This window comes from Orycteropus afer, unplaced genomic scaffold, assembly GCF_000298275.1.
Source record: "Orycteropus afer afer isolate SDZICR_OR568_19922 unplaced genomic scaffold, OryAfe1.0 scaffold00161, whole genome shotgun sequence".
Lineage (NCBI taxonomy): Eukaryota > Metazoa > Chordata > Mammalia > Tubulidentata > Orycteropodidae > Orycteropus > Orycteropus afer.
In genome coordinates, this window is record NW_006921748.1 from 2,920,265 (window position 1) to 2,937,001 (window position 16,737).

Sequence of the window (16,737 nt, forward strand, 5' to 3'; positions counted from 1 at the left end):
GGGACCTCCTATTGTGGCCATAAGCCCTGGACAGTCTGGGCTTTATGTAGTTCCACGGTTACCCTTTTGATCTACATTCTGGGCTCATTGGCTTGCTTTCATTCCCTCTGACATACCGTGCTCTCTTCCATCAAAGATGCTCGGCACATGGTGTGTCTGTTCCTAGTAACAAAGCCCCAAACGACACTTCTTTCCTGGTAGCTAGCACAAATCCATGTTCAATCATTACTGCCTTGAAGAAATCTTTCCTGGCAACCAACCCCAAGTTAAACCTCTCTAGGATCCACTCTTTCAGCACCATGTGATTCTCCTTGGTAACACTGGTCACAGCTGTAATTGTATATTTATAGGTGAAACTCCAATTAATCAAAGTGTGTTCCATTAGATAATAAATGTCAAAGTATGACAGAAATCATCTAGGGTTCCACATCCCATGTAGTGTCTAGTGTTGTAGTGGATAAAGCTGACCAGAGGGTCAGCAGCTCAAACCCACCAATGGAAGGAAGATGGAGCAATATACTTCTATAAAAGTTTACAGCCTCGGAAATAAAATGAGGGTCACTATGAGTAGGAATCGACTTGATAGAAGTGAGTTTGGTTTTTTGAGCTCATTGAGTGACTCATGTGGCAGTTGCTCAATAAATATATAATGAATGCATGAAGCCTAAAGTTTTACCCTGTGCTCCTTGCTATCTTCTTTCTATAAAATGAAGACAGTGATATGATTGATTGGAAGTCATAGCTCTTATCTATATGCAGCAAGCAAATTACCTTCATTAGGTCTTACTTTCCAAACTGGAAAATATGAATAAAGAAGGAATGGTTTTTTCTAACTTTGAAGAGTGAAGTAGAAAATGGTTCTACTGGAGCAGAATCTGTTTCCTGGTAGAAGCAAGGACTAATGATCAAATTCCAGACTCAGAGGATGTTTCCTGTTCTGGCTTTCTTTTATCCAAGAAAAGACCAAGAGAAGTAAGGGCATCCCCTGTACCTTGTCTATATTCACAAGTCTGTGGACAAAGTAGAGAGCTCTAAGAAAAAGTAATTGCAAAATGAAACAATGACTATAGCAATGCCTAACAGATACACAGTGCTTACTACATGCAAGAAGCTCATTTGTTTTTCATAGCGGTGCCTTCAGATGTGAATCCATCAGCTCAGATGCAAGGTCTGGAAGGCACAAAGAATGTTTCTATATACATCTTCTCTTTCAACAAATGTTCTGGTATGTATGAAAAGAAAACACAAAAGGAGGTAAATGTTTTTGACTATTTTCTTTAACTCACTATGTAAAACCCACTGAATTGTTTTAGAATTCTTTATCTAACTCAAATATGTATGAATACATTGTTTAGACAAACAATATTTTAAAATGTGTTAAGCATTGAAAAATGCCTAGCAAAAGTGAGCTGTAAGAGAGTATTATTCCAAATATATATCTTCAATAAGCTTAGAAAGTAGACATTTTCAATTTAAGCAATTAGAATATGCCACAATATAATGTCACATTTGACAAAATGAAACATGCATTTACTATGTATAAGAAGTTTACAAACACATCATTATGGTCTTAGTCTTAAAGCTTTTTCTATGCACTATAATATGATACATGTGGAAGATTAAAACATTTGCCTGTCCTTTTCTCAGGAATGTTGCACAGCTATTAAGGTCAATAATATATTATTTATATCCTTAATGAAAAGCACCCAACCAATGTAAAATTTTTCCAGTGTCCAAGTATTTGCAGAGATGCAAATGCACTGTGTCAGTTTCCCACACATCTAGATTTTGAGTTTTGAGACCCATTCTTGTATTTTCCAGGATCAGGAAGCAAGTGACAAGACATTTTTCCATGTTTTGAAATAAAGTCATCCACAATTAAAATGGTTTACTGGAAACAGATGGACTTCCTGCAGAGATTAACCCAATTATCTTTGGTTTAAGAGCCAGAAAAAGGCGTAAGATCATTATTTTACAAGACAAGAATTTCATCACCGTGCCAATCTCATTACATGAGTGAATGGAGGTGTTTAGTGATAGTTCTCCCGCATAAATATTCTTAATAGAGTTAGTTTTTCAAACTCATGGTTACTTATTATTTTCAAATGAAAGAGCTTGACAAATGAAAGGGATTGTTCATGACAGAGGTCATAGGCACTACTATGGGTAGTTTCCTCCACCAAAACAAGGAAACAACTCTCAGACAATGAGAAGAGCTTTGAATTGACATATACTCTTAAAGATACTGATATTTGTCCCACCTGTATTTCACTTAGGAGTCAAGCTTATAGAGTTTAGATATTTTATGAAAATAAATTTTATCCAAACATACAACATATTGATAGGTCAATCTTTGAGGTTCATCCAGTTTTTCAAAAGTAAGTTCTCCTAAGTAAAGCCACTCCTCAGAAGGAAGGTTGGGCAATCCTACTTCTGTAGTGATACTGCCTCTGAAACACAAGGAGGGGTCACTATGAGTCGGGGCTGACTTGATGGCACATAACAACAACAAGTACAGTTAGTGTTGTCAGAAGGAATCATTACCTGGAGAAGGATATCATGCTTGGTAAAGTGGAAGACCAGCAGAAAAGGGGAAAGCCCTCAATGAGACAGATTGATACAGTGGCTGCAATGATGGGCTTAAGTATGGCAAGGATTGTGAGGCTGGCACAGGACCAGGCATTGTTTCGTTCTGGCACACATAGGTCTGCTATGAGTCAGAGCTGACTCCATGGCACCTAATAACAACAAAAAGGTAAAGTTAGAATGTTTGTTCCATTTTGTGGGAAACAATTGAGGTGGGGGGCAGTGTCAGTTGTTAAGAATAAAAGATTTGTCTCATAAAAATTGCTTTTTATATTTGTATTAATTTATTCAATATTATGTTGTTGTTGTTGTTAGGTGCCATCGAGTCTTTTCTGACTCATAGCGACCCCATGCACAGCAGAACGAAACACTGTCCAATCCTGTGCCAGCTCCATGATCCCTGATATACGTGAGCCCATCATCGCAGCCACCGTGTCAATCCATCTCGTTGAAGGCCTCCCCCTCTTTCGTCAACCCTCCACCCTACCAAGCATGACATCCTTCTCCAAGGAATGGTCCCTGTTAGGCCAAAACAAACCCATGCCCCAATATGTCAGTTGGCAGCTTCCTCCAGGTGTCAGGCCCTGATGAGACAGCCTGATAAGACAACTGAAGTGACAGAACCCGCCCAGGCTGGAAAGTCCCATGCAATGACAAACTTCCTCCTGTGAAGCCCTCTCATGCTAATTAAGTGCAGATCCCATACTAACAGCTGAATTGGACCCTGCCATTTCCTTAGAGGACCCTGTCATTTCCTTAGTGTCCCCAATTAGGTCCTCTCTGTGTCTATAAAACTCTATGCCCCCTGCCCGGGGGTGCGACCCCTGTGGCCTTAATGCTAGGGCACGAGAACCTCGCCCGGGAGTGCTAATGAACTGCTTCTCTGAAACAACTCCGTGTCCTGGTGTCTCGGCAGCTCTGCGTTACAGTCCCTTCTGACAATATGACCAAAATAGGTGAGACGAAGTCTAGCCATTCCCGCTTCCAAGGAGCATTTTGGGTGCACTTCCTCCAGGACAGATCTGTTAGTTCTTTTTACAGTACATGGTACTTTCAGCATTCTTTGCCAGCACCACAACTCAAAAGCATCAACTCTTTTTCGGTTTTCCTTATTCATTGTCCAGCTCTCACATGCATACGAGGCAATTGGAAATATCATGGCTTGTGTCAGGCTCACCTTAGTCCTCAAGGAGACACCCTTGCTTCTCAGCACTTGTAACAGTTTCTTCGTGGTTGACTTTCCCAATGCTACACATCATCTAATGTCCTGACTGCTGCTTCCATGGGCATGGATTGTAGAGCCAAGCAACGTGAATTCTTTGACAATCTTTCAATATTATAAATTTATTCAAAGAGTATGTTTATTTATATGTCAGATAAAACATGTATCAGGGATGAAGAACAGCTTATATTTCATAATAAAAAGGGAGAAATTTTTTTTTTTTTTTTCAACAATATGACAAGATAAGATGGCCAAGCCTAAATGGAAGCAGCTCTGAATGGGACATTGATCCTGTAATACAGGGCAAAGAACATGCCTTTAAGAACAAGAGCATGAGTTTTTGTATCATTAAGCTGCTTACTGATTTCTACTTATGACAGCACTATAGCTATAAAATTTTAGTGTCCACATTTTTCAAAATTGTTTATTAATACTAGTTTTTATAGATACCCATCTATATAACCCTGAAAGGTTTTACAAACTGTAAAGCGTTGCTGGGAATGGTTGATGTTGGAGTGTTAGGTAACCTGCATCCTTCCCCTCCTTCAGGGCCACTTTATGCATTGAGCAGACACAGTGCCTAGGCCCAGGATACTTTTAGAGACCAGGAAAGTGTTTTAATTTTTTTTTTTTTTTTTTAATTAGGAATAAGAATATAACAACAATGATTTTTATAATAATGAATTCAGACTGGATTATTATATTTATTTTATATAAAAGGAGTGTTCTGGTTACCTAGTGCCGATCAGACAGTATATACCACAAATGGGATGCCTTGAACAAACAGGAGTTTATTCTCTTACAGTTTGGAAGCTTTAAGTCAAAGTTCAAAGTGCCAGGCTCTAGGGGATGGGTGAAAGCCCTTCAACCTTGAGCTTCAGCTCTGTCTCCTGCTTCCAGCCCACTGGTACTGGAGGATCTTCTTCACTCAGACAGCTATTGGCTGCTAAGACTCACAAGCCCAAGGCTGACAAGTAAAAAGGCACAGTCCTGATGTTACCAAACCACATGGCAGGCCATTAATTCAAATCCATTAAAAGTCCCAAGGTTGGCAGAGCATGGCTGGCTGCTGAACTGTGACATGGCTACATGCAGGGTTCGAGTGTGCCATAAGCTAGAAACCATTCCCAAAGCTGCTTCTTATATACAGGAAGCAGACCACATCCCCAAAACAGCTACTCAGCTGCTTGTGGTAGATCCCACCATGGAGTTGATTGCTCATCATGGGGAATAACTATATTCAGCTGCCCAGCCACTCAACCAGGCCCAACCAAGTTGACACACAAACTGAACTACCACAAGGAATGATATAAAAGGATAGAGATTCCCTAGAACAAACATTCCTAGGACCCAAGAAAGTCATAATACAAGCCTGTCCTCAACCTATGTGAAAATAATTTACATATCAGAAGCATTCTTACTTCTAAAGTTCTCAGAATTTGCACATTTCCTTGAACCTGGAATGGAGGAAGGGTGAGGTGGGGACACTGAAATTCATACCTGATATGTGGGCCAACACACATCAATTCATCCAAAAATTCAGGCAAGAGTTGTCTGTAGGTTAACTGATGTTTTTTGTCTTTAAATGAAATTGGTGCTAAAAGCATAACTCATTCATCATTTTTTTGAGTCTCATAACTTTGCTAGAAACTCTTGATCTTTTCTATCCAAAGATTTTGCATCTGCTTATTTATTTCAGTTTTAAATGAAGACTATACTAGGAGCTCTGGTGGCGTAGTGCCTGTGGCATTTGACTGCTAACCAGAAAGCTCGTAGTTCAAACCCACCAGCCACTCCTCAGAAGGAAGATTGGGCAAACTACTTCCATAGTAACACCGCCTTGGAAACCCAAGGTGGGATCACTATGAGTAGGATCTGACTCGACAGCAGTAAGTTTGTTTTTTATTTTGGAGAAAACGGATAAGATAGTTGGGTTTTCAATGCTTTCTTCTCCCACACTGCTTCTACTGGAGTTGTAAAAGAAGTGAGAATTTTTCCCTGATTAATTTACCTGTATTTTTGCTATCTATCTACCTATTTAGTCACCTGTGACTCTATGATCTATCTATATCTTATTTTTAATTATTTAATACTCAATAAAATATCTAAGAAAAAATAGAAAACATTGTGCAATAAATGACACTTATAATTTTTTTAAAAGTATATATCCACAAAGTATTGCTATAAAATGTTCATGGATACATACATTTTTAAGGATATAAATCAAACACATTAAATGGGGCAATTATTGGGGAGATGAAAAAGGAGGTGAAGAACAATGAAGGAGGTTGCAATAAAATTTAGCAAGGGCTTGCCTTGCATGCTTACACCATAAACAAATGAACTATACTAATTTCAAGTGTCTACACTGGGTCTCGGAATCGGAAGGAAGATGGGGCAATCTACTTCATAGTGATACTGCCTTGGAAACCCAAGGAGGGGTCGCTATGAGTCAGGTCCGACTGGACGGCACATAACAACAACAACACTGGGTCTTGATAATAATACATTGTAACTCAAAAGGAGATAGTATTATGAGTTGCAATGGTTAATGACTGCTTCAGAGAGAATGGAGAATTTGAATTATTTCTTGAAGGAGAACTGCAGTATGTGGACATAAAAGAAGAGACAGATTATGATTCACGAAAGGGAAGATAAGAGCAAAATCTGAGGGGTGGGTCAGTGAACAATGGATTTGGGAGGGGCAGTTAGTAAATGTCTTCCCCTTCCAAGTGTGAAAATGGAGCCCCAGGCACACCATGGCATGGAGTGTGGCATTGGAAAGGGCTTGTCATCATTGTGAAACCATAGGGTCTTTTCAAATAAAGCTTTTGTGGACAGACACATAGATAATGGGGATGTTAAAATGGGCCATGTCTCTTTACTGAAGGAAAAGAAAAAAAAAAAAAAAAACTACAATTCGTCCTCTCCCCTTGCTGTAACAATTCAGGGAAAGAAAAGAAGTATATCATTCAACTGATCCCAGGAAAAAAGACAGGCAAGGTCATGGCCCCTCACACAGAGAGAGACAGCCACAGAAAGACCTGGCCTGTGATCTGCTCTCCATTAGGGTGGTATGGCTTCTCTTAATAGGGCCTTGATTGTTTTTCAAGTAGCAAATCTGTCCAGCAGAAGGCAGTGAGCTATTGTTATCATTTATTCTGATCCAGGAACCCAGTTGATAAAAAGGTTAGAAATGCCACCTCCAGACATGCACTACATTAGATGTGCTTAAAATTGCAATTCAGACAGAGCTCCAAATAGTCTCTGCCCCTCCTGTCATCTCCTGTGAAGGAATAATATTCTACAATAACACCTCTCCCCATTGCTTCTAGGTTAATATTAAAGGAGTGATCTTAATTTGCAATCTGTTTATGCTTACACATTTCTACATATAATAGCAGCACAATAGCATTACCTATGAAAATATTGGAGTGATCAGTATGAATAAGTACAGAATATAATGAGAGACAAAATAGTAGGGAGGGCAGAGAAGGCAGGAATAGACTTTTATTTAAATTTCCAAGCTCATGTGTTTTATTCTTATCCTTCCATATTTTTTGTTTAAAAACAACACACACTTTTCTTGTACTTTATAGTTACTAAATATGAGAGCATATATTTACTGTATACAATTAAAATATTATTTAGGTATTATTACTATTTTATAGCTTATATACTATTGTCTCTCTCCTAAAATAGTCCTTACATGGAAATACTCTATTTTACATATTGTACTTTTTATAATTCCCGGGGTCAGAATTTAAATGCATTGGTAGCTCCATTGCTTCATGTTTGAAAATTTGGTGATTTGAGTTTACAGAGGCTCTGGAGAAGAAAAGACCTGGCAATCTGCTCCTGTAAACATTACAGCCTAGGAAACCTCACACTGCAGTCGGGCTCTGTCTTACAGCCATGTTACGAGTAGTAATCTACTCAGTGGCACATAGGAACAACAGGGTCAGGAATAGACAAAACATTAAGGCTTATAACATAGATCTTTCAAGAACATCACATACTCATTTCCTAAGAATTTATTGTTAATCTATAATGTTGTCCAGGTCTATTTGGTGTGAATATGCTAAAGTCAGCACTAGCCTGTTATTCCTTGATGAACATATATTCCCGTAACTGACACAGGGCTAGCAAACTGAACAAAACCATATAAAAGAGTGAATGACATACTGAAGACTATAAGTACACACATAACCACTCTCATTAATAAAAAAGAAACCAATGTAATCAGATTGCCCAAATCATTCCCATTTCAGCTTTCTGGTGTTTTTTCATAAAATGCCAATAAAGAACTTAGGAAGGAAAAGAAAATAGAAAGAGAAATAAAAATATTTCTGAGTGTGAGCACACAGCTGCCCAACCTCAGACACTTCTTCCATTTCTACAGAGATCTGAACTGATATTACAAGCACTAATCCTCAATCCCAATGGGATATTCAATCAACTAAGATTCAGTTACCCTAGGCAGAATGCTCTACCAAGTCTGGCTTTTCAAAGGAGTCAGATCTATAGGGAAGAAATATATAAAAACAATAGTTGAAACTTAGTTTAAGCAAATAACAAAACACCAAAAGAAAATAAATAAGGGAAGCCAGTAAATAAACCACTGAAAACTATGAGTAAGGTGGAAATGATACTATAAAATAGATACCCATTCTCAGCTACAAGAACTGAATGCATCCTTGTTATCCCACCCTGACCCCTAAGATTCCCCTCTCTCATGAGCTGGTCTATGCTAATATATATACCCCAAGGGAATTTTCTGGAACAGCAGCTTCCCTTCCAGGTGTCTGACTCCAGGGTTTTGTGGGTGGTGACGTTGGCTTGTTTGGTTTATTTTTCGTTCAGTTGTTGTTGTCATTTTTAACTTTATTTTTAATCTAGCTATTAGGATTTTCCACCACTGCATTAGGGAGTTGTTGTTGTTGTTAAGTGCCGTCGAGTCGTTTCCGACTCATAGCGACCCCATGCACAGCCGAATGAAACACTGCCCAATCCCGTGCCAGCCCCACAATCCCTGCTATACTTGAGCCTATCATTGCAGCCACCGTGTCAATCCATCTCGTTGAAGGCCTCCCCCTCTTTCGTTGACCCTCCACCCTACCAAGCATGACATCCTTCTCCAGGGAATGGTCCCTTCTTACAACATGACCAAAATAGGTGAGATGAAGTCTGGCCATTCTTGCTTCCAAGGACCATTCTGGCTGCACTTCCTCCAGGACAGATCTGTTAGTTCTTTCAGCAGTCCATGGTACTTTCAGCATTCTTCGCCAGCACCACAACTCAAAAGCATCAAGTCTTCTTCGGTCTTCCTTATTCATTGTCCAGCTCTCACATGCATATGAGGCGATTGGAAATATCATGGCTTGTGTCAGGTGCACCTTAGTCCTCAGGAGATATCCCTGCTCCTCAGCACTTGAAACAGTTCCTTCGCAGTTGACTTTCCCAATGCTACACATCGTCTAATGTCCTGACTGCTGCTTCCGTTGGCATCGATTGTAGAACCAAGCAACGTGAATTCCTTGACAACCTCAATCTTCTCTCCATCTCAGGTTGTTAATGATTCTTCCTCCAATCCTGATATCACGTTTTTCTTCATATAGTCCAGCTTCTCAGATTATTTGCTCAGCATATAGATTGTATAAGTGTGGAGAAAGGATACAACCCTGACGCACTCCCTCCTTGATTTTAAACCATGTAGTATCCCCTTATTCTGTTCGAACGACAGCCTCCTGGTCAAGGTACAGATTCCTCATGAGTACAATCAAGTGCTCGGGGATTCCCATTCTTCTCAATGTTATCCATAATTTGTCATGATCCACACAATCAAATGCCTTTGCATAGTCAATAAAACACAAGTAAACCTCTTTCTGGTATTCTTTGCCTTGAGCCAAGATCCATCTGACAACAGCTATGATATGCCTTGTTCCATTAGGGACTTACCCACCAATATTTAGAGGACAGTCCTCTGGCGTGGGAGTGATGTTAGAAGCCTATGAGGTTTTTGATATCAATTGATATAACTCACTAAGTTTTCATTAGCTTCCACAGAAGACAGTCAGTCCCTGCTGTCTTCTGACTTACATTCACCTGTATCTGAAGGAATTATACAGTTTTACTCCAGTTATGTTATACATATAGTTTGATGACGTAACTTTGGTAAAACATTTCAAATGTGTACTAGGATCCTGTTACTATGGATTTGTATTGAGTGGGTAGCCATGGGAATAAAAGGAAAAGAAAAAAATGATACATACAACCAAGATATATTGAGAGTGTATGATGTCATTTTTCTTTTCTGTGGGAGTTTAAGGAGAGATATAGAAAGTAGAAAACTCATGATCTGGGGCCTATGCAGTCTTGAGAAAGAGGATACCAGTGACAGAGGACAATTGAGAAGAGGAGCTGACATATTAAGACTATAAACAATTATATATATTTATATATATATATATATTTAGTTCTGTTGAGACTGATGTCAAACTGGAAACAAAGCTTATGCATGTAGCCTTGGAATCAACAGTAAATAAGGTGTATTACTGGTTAGAATTCATGATGTCCTTTTCTATCATTTTCCCTTTACTAAATGCTTCACTGAATCAAAACTGAGGCAGAAAGTTAGTGGAGTAAGTAAGGAGAAGGCAATAAAAAGAGGGCTTCTGCAATTTTGATGAAGATGCTGTGTTTGCTTATGAAGCCTTTGTAAAACCTAAACCTTCAGTCAGGGATAAGATCCAAAGTGATCAAAGGACACATAAAGGTAATTTTTGCTTTTTATGTTGTATATGTAGGGGTTTGAAAAACTGGTTTAAGTCAAAGTTAGTTATAAGAATATGAGAAATAAACAATGGTATTAAAGATTTTTTTTCCCCTCATGCATATGGCTAGTTAAATTATCTTTGAAAATGTTTTTGAGACATATGGTCATGGGGCCAGATGGCAGCACTAGAACTTACATATTCCTGTAAGCTGTTTGCTTGGAATGCCTTCTACTTCCTTAAAAAAAGTTACACAGGTGACTGGCCTCCATTTATGCAAAAATAATAAGAACAATAATATATACTTAGCAAACTCTCCTGAGTGTTTGAAGAACTAATTAGCTAATATTTGCCCAAAACTTTGAGGATAGGAAGTGCTAAATAGTATTACCATAATGCCATGCTTGTTGAAGGCTAATGAGCTCAAAGGGAAATGGTCTACCAAACACAGCCTTCTGAAAAAAGCAGGCATGCTTCCTCCACCCCAAGTAGGAGATGAAAACAATGTGAATAAATAATCTCATAAATCACCTGAAACATGGTACGCAACAAGGTGATTGTAGCAACTAGCACCATCACCATCAACATCAACTTAACTCTGCAAACAATACCCTACTGATACTGGAACTTGGTTAGAACCAGTAGTTGAAATAACCAACAAAGGATGCTAGAAAAGTAGCAATACATTTTTGAAAACAGAAGAACATATTTAATAAATAAACTTATTTTATGTCAATAATATTTAATGTAATTTGTTTTGTTTTACTTTCTTTAGGACACTAAAGACTCATTAGTTCTGACTAATCAATGTAATTGACCTGCATACTGGTCCTACAGATACAACCTACACCACATTTATTCCTTAGCCCCATAAGTAATAAGGTTTGTACTGCTATTGTTTGTCACCTTAGAAAAACATGGGCCTGACCTCAATTCATATGAGATTCAGAAAGTGAAGAAAATCAGACTCCCAGTGCTGGTTGCTCCTCATCTGCAAATCATCGGCTCCATTGTAGATTCAGGGCTGAACAAATCATGTATTGCACTGATTATTGACCGCAGATTGTTTAATCTCTCACAATCTGGATTTTTGTTTCCCAATATTCACTCTTTCATTTTCTTTATTTTTGAAGTTTATACAACTATAAAATATAAAATACATTTTTCTCTCTTCTTTTATCACCCACCCACCTCAATCTTTCAGTGTCTTTTAATACCTACTGACCCTCTTTTCTTTGTTTCCCTCTTCATTGCATTTTTTTGCTTCTAGTTCCTTTTTTGTCTTCTCTTTTTCTTCTTACACACTGATACATATTTTCAAAGAAACTTTCCCACTTTTTGCCTCTCTGCACTGGCAATATGAAAAATATAATCCAATCTTATAAATTTAAAATTCACCTTTATGAGAAATACTGTAACCCTAAGCTCTCTTCTGAACTACATTTCCACATTTATAATAACCTGTAAAAATCTTATTCAGAGTGTTCTACAGACTTTTTAAAACTGTTACATTTAAGAGTGAGTATATAATGTTACAGGCTGGTGGTTCAAACCCACCAGCCACTCCTCTGAAGGAAGGCTGGGCAATCTACTTCCATAGTGACACCGCCTCGGAAACCCAAGAAGGGATCACTATGAGTTGGGTCCGACTCAACGGCACGTAACAACAACAACAACATATAATGTTACTTACAAACTTCTATTTATTTTCTATTTAACAACTCTATCCTCTTCCCAGGCACTCAGTCTTAAAATTTCATTTATGCATATTTTTAACTTTTTTTCCTTTCCTGTGCCCATGACACTGATTTTATTTCCAATTCTATAGCTTCAGTCTTCATATAACATCTCCCATTCATTGTCTGCTTATATTTAAATTGCCTGAGTAACTTCATTAAGTAGCTCTGACAGAGTAGTGGCATTTGGCTGCAAACCAGCAGGTCAGAGGTCAAACCCACCAGTTGCCTGGTGGGAGGAAGATGAAGCAATCTATCTCTGTTAACATTTACAGACTTGGAAATCCAATAGGGGTCACTATGAGTTGGAATTGGCTTGATGGCAGTGGGTTTGTTTTTTTGATTTGAGTAACTTCATTATTGCTTTGTTAACTGTATCCTTCTAGTGGTTTCCTATCTGGTGTTCCTACTGTTGGTTACTGATCAGTCATATGCTTTTAGCTCATATTTATCTTCCTAAAGGGGAAATTTTACCATGTTCCCATTAGCTCAAAAATGTCACACACCCCTATTACCTTTGCTTCTCCTTCAGACTCTATGTACCCTTCCTTCTAGCCAACGATTGCTCTTTGTTCCTGTAAATTCTTCAGGAATGTGCCCACTATATGACTTTCCCGGTTTTATATGCTTAGAATTTTCTATGTCACCCTTTCTGCATGTCTCTTACTCATTCTTTAGGAGCCACCTACTCCTGAAAGTCTATCCATTGGGAAAAAATGACTCTTCTAGAAAGCCTGGCCCAGGCCAGTTAAGGTAGCAACTGTATTAAACTTCTTTGTCTTTTTGGACCTGGCATTTTGTTTCCTCTGATGAGTGTGTTGTTGTTGTTGTTAGGAGCCATCGAGTCAGCTCCAACTCATAGCAACATTGTGTACAGCAGAACGAATCACCGCCTGTCTGTGCACCAGCTTCACAATCCTTGCTATGCTCAAGCCCATCTTTGCAGCCACTGTGTCAATACATCTTGGTGAAGGTCTTCCCCTGTCTCACTGACCCTCCACTTCACCAAACATGATATCCTTCTCCGGGAATGGTCCTTTCTGACAATATGACCAAAATAAGTGAGACAAAGACGGACCATTTTCTCTTCCAGGGAGTGTACTGGCTGCACTTCTTCCAGGACAAATTTATTCATTCTTCTGGCAGTCAATGGTATTTTCAATATTCTTTGCTAACATCACAATTCAAAGGTATCAACTCTTATCTTCCTTATTCATTGTCCAGTTTTCACATGCATATGAGGAGATTAAAAATACTATGATTTGGATTAGGTCCACCTTAGTCCTCAACATGCCATCTTCACTCTTCAACACTTTAAAGAGGCTCCTTGCAGCAGATATCCCCAGTGCAATACAATGTCTCATTTCTTGGTTACTGCTTCCATGGGTGTAGATTGTGGATCTGAGTAGTATGAAATCTTTGGTAACTTCAATCTTTCCTTCATTTATCATGATACTACATATGGGTTCAGTTGTGAGGATTTTTGTTTTATTTATGTTGAGGTGTAATCCACACTGTAGACTGTAGTCTTTGATCTTCATCAGTAAGTTCTTCAAGTCATCTTCACTTTCAGCAAGAATGGTTGTGTCATCTGCATATTGCAGGTTCTTAATGATTCTTCCTCTAATCCTAATGCTGTGTAATTCTTCATATAGTCCAGTATCTTAGATCATTTGCTCAGCATACAGATTGAATAAGTATGGTGACAATCATACTTATTCAATCACCCACCCTGATTTTAAACAATGCAGTATCCACTTGTTCTGTTAGAACAGCAGCATTCTGGCCTATGTGTAAGTTCTTCATGAGCACAATTGAAGTGTGCTGGAATTCCCACATAGTCAAGTGATTTTACATAGTCAATAAAACCCAAGTAAACATCTTTCTGGTATTCTTTGCTTTGAGCCAAGATCCATCTGATATCAACAATGATATCACTCCTTCCATGTCCTCTTCTGAATCCACCTTGCATTTCTGACGGTTCCCTGTCAATATACTGCTGCAGCCATTTTTGAATTGTCTTCAGCAAAATATTATTTGCATGTGATATTAATGATACTGTTTGATAATTTCCTCATTCTGTTGGATCACTTTTCTTTGGAATGGGTACAAATATGGATCTTTTCCATTCAGTTGGCCAGGTAGCTGTCCTTAGCATTCATGAGTAAGTGCCCCCAGCACAGATCTGTTTGTTGAAAAATCTCAACGAGTATTTCTTTAATTCTTGGAGGCTTGTTTTTCACCAGTTCCTTCAGTGCAGCTTCAGCTTCTTTGAATACCATTGGTCCTTGATCATATGGCACCTCCTGAAATAGTTGAACATTGAGCAGTTCTTTTTGGTGCAGTGACTCTGTGTATTCCTACCATCTTCTTTTGATGCTTCCTGCATCATTCAATAGTTTTCCCATTGAATCTTTCAATATGTCAACTCTAGGCTTGAATTTTTGCTTCAATTCTTTTAGCTTGGGAAATGCTGGAAATGTTCTTCCCTTTTGGATTTCTAACTCTAAGTCTTTGACATTTCATTATAATAACTGACCTTGTATTCTCAAGATGCACTTTTAAATTCTCTGATCAGATTTTACATCTTGTCATTTCTTCCATTTGTTTTAGGGGCTCAAGAACAAGTTTTGCTCTTTTCTTTTTCCTCTTTTTTTTTTTTTTTTTCCTGTCTTTTTAATGACCTTTTGCTTTCTTCAAGCATGATGTCCTTGATGTCATCCCACAACTCATCTGATTTTGGTCATTGGTGTTCAGTTCTTCAAATTTATTCTTCAGATGGTCTCTAAATTCAGATGGGATAATATCAAAGTCATATTTTGGCTCTCATGGACTTCTTTTAATTTTCTTCAGCTTCAACTTGAACTTGCATATGAGCAGTTGATTATCTGTTCCACAGTCACCTCCTGGACTTATTTTGGTTGAAGATATTGAACTTCTCCATCACCTCTTTCCACAGATGTAATTGATGTGATTTCTGTGTATTCCACCTGGCAAGGACCACATGTATAGCCACTGTTTATGTTGTTGAAAAAGGTCTTTGAAGTGAATAAGGCATTGTTCTTGAAAAATTCCATCATCATGATCTCCAGTGTCATTTCTATCACCATAGTTTCCAACTACCAATGATTCTTCTTTGTTTTCATATTATTCCAATTGCCAAAAATCACCAATACATCTTAATTGCATGTTTGGTCAATTTCAGACAGAAAGAGTTGATATGAATATGGATTGCATTAACTTGCTTCAATTTTTCAGTGAAATTTCAAATTTAGGGCTAAATTTTTGGTTGGAATTATGAAATGGAGACATTAAATCTTCCTTAGAGCTAAGATCAATCTAGCTTTATTTAAGGGAAAGTCTTCTTGAGTAATTAATCATATGAAGGCCATATCCCCAAACAGTTAATACATATATATTTTTTATATATTTCCTCTTATGTGCATGTACTTTTCCCAGTGATATTGCAGAAATGAGAGGTGAAGGTGGCAGTGGAGATGGTTATGATGCTGGTGGTAGTAGAGCTTGCCATGGTATGGAGGGGAAAAGGGAAGAAAGAATAGGGAAGTAAGTCAAGCTAATAGGAAAAGACACTTTTTAATTTTTTTTTCTCTTCTTTGTTTTTTAAGATGATAGTGTCACCTTTTAATAATATCCCCCAAAATAATCCAGAAACCATGTTATTCTTTCATGACAACTTCAAGTTATAAGCATAGCATAATGGAAATCAAATTGACTATATCTATGGAAAGAGACAATAGAGAGGCTCAAAAGCATCAGTCAGGACAAGGCCAGGGCTGATTATGGAAGAGACCATAAATTGCTCAGATGTAAATTTAAATTGTTCACAAGAGCCAAATTATGACCTTGAGTATATATATATTGAATATGACTTGAATTGAGAGCCCATCTGAAGAATAGATTTGATACATTGAATATCAGTGATCAAAGACCAGATGAGTTGTGGGATAACATCAAGGACATCATACATGAGGAAATGAAAGGGTGGTTGAAAAGACAAAAAGGAAAAAGAAGACCAGAATTAATGTCATAAGAGAGCCTGAAACTTGCTGTTGAATGGAAACTAGCTACAGTGAATGGAACAAATGATGAAGTGAAAGAGCTGAGAAGAAGATTTCAAAGGGCAGGAAAAGAGGACAGAGGAAAGTATGATAATGACATGGGCAAAAACCTGCAGTAAGAAAATCAAAGAGGAAGAACATGCTAAGCGTTTCTCAAGCTAAAATAACTAAAGAAAAAATTCAAGCTTTGAATTGTGATATTAATGGATTCCATGGGCCAAATACTGAACAATGTAGAATGTATCCAAAGAAGATGGAAGTAATACACAGAGTCACTGTATCAAAAAGAGTTGGTACACATTCATTAATTTCAGGAGGTATCATATCATGAAGGACCA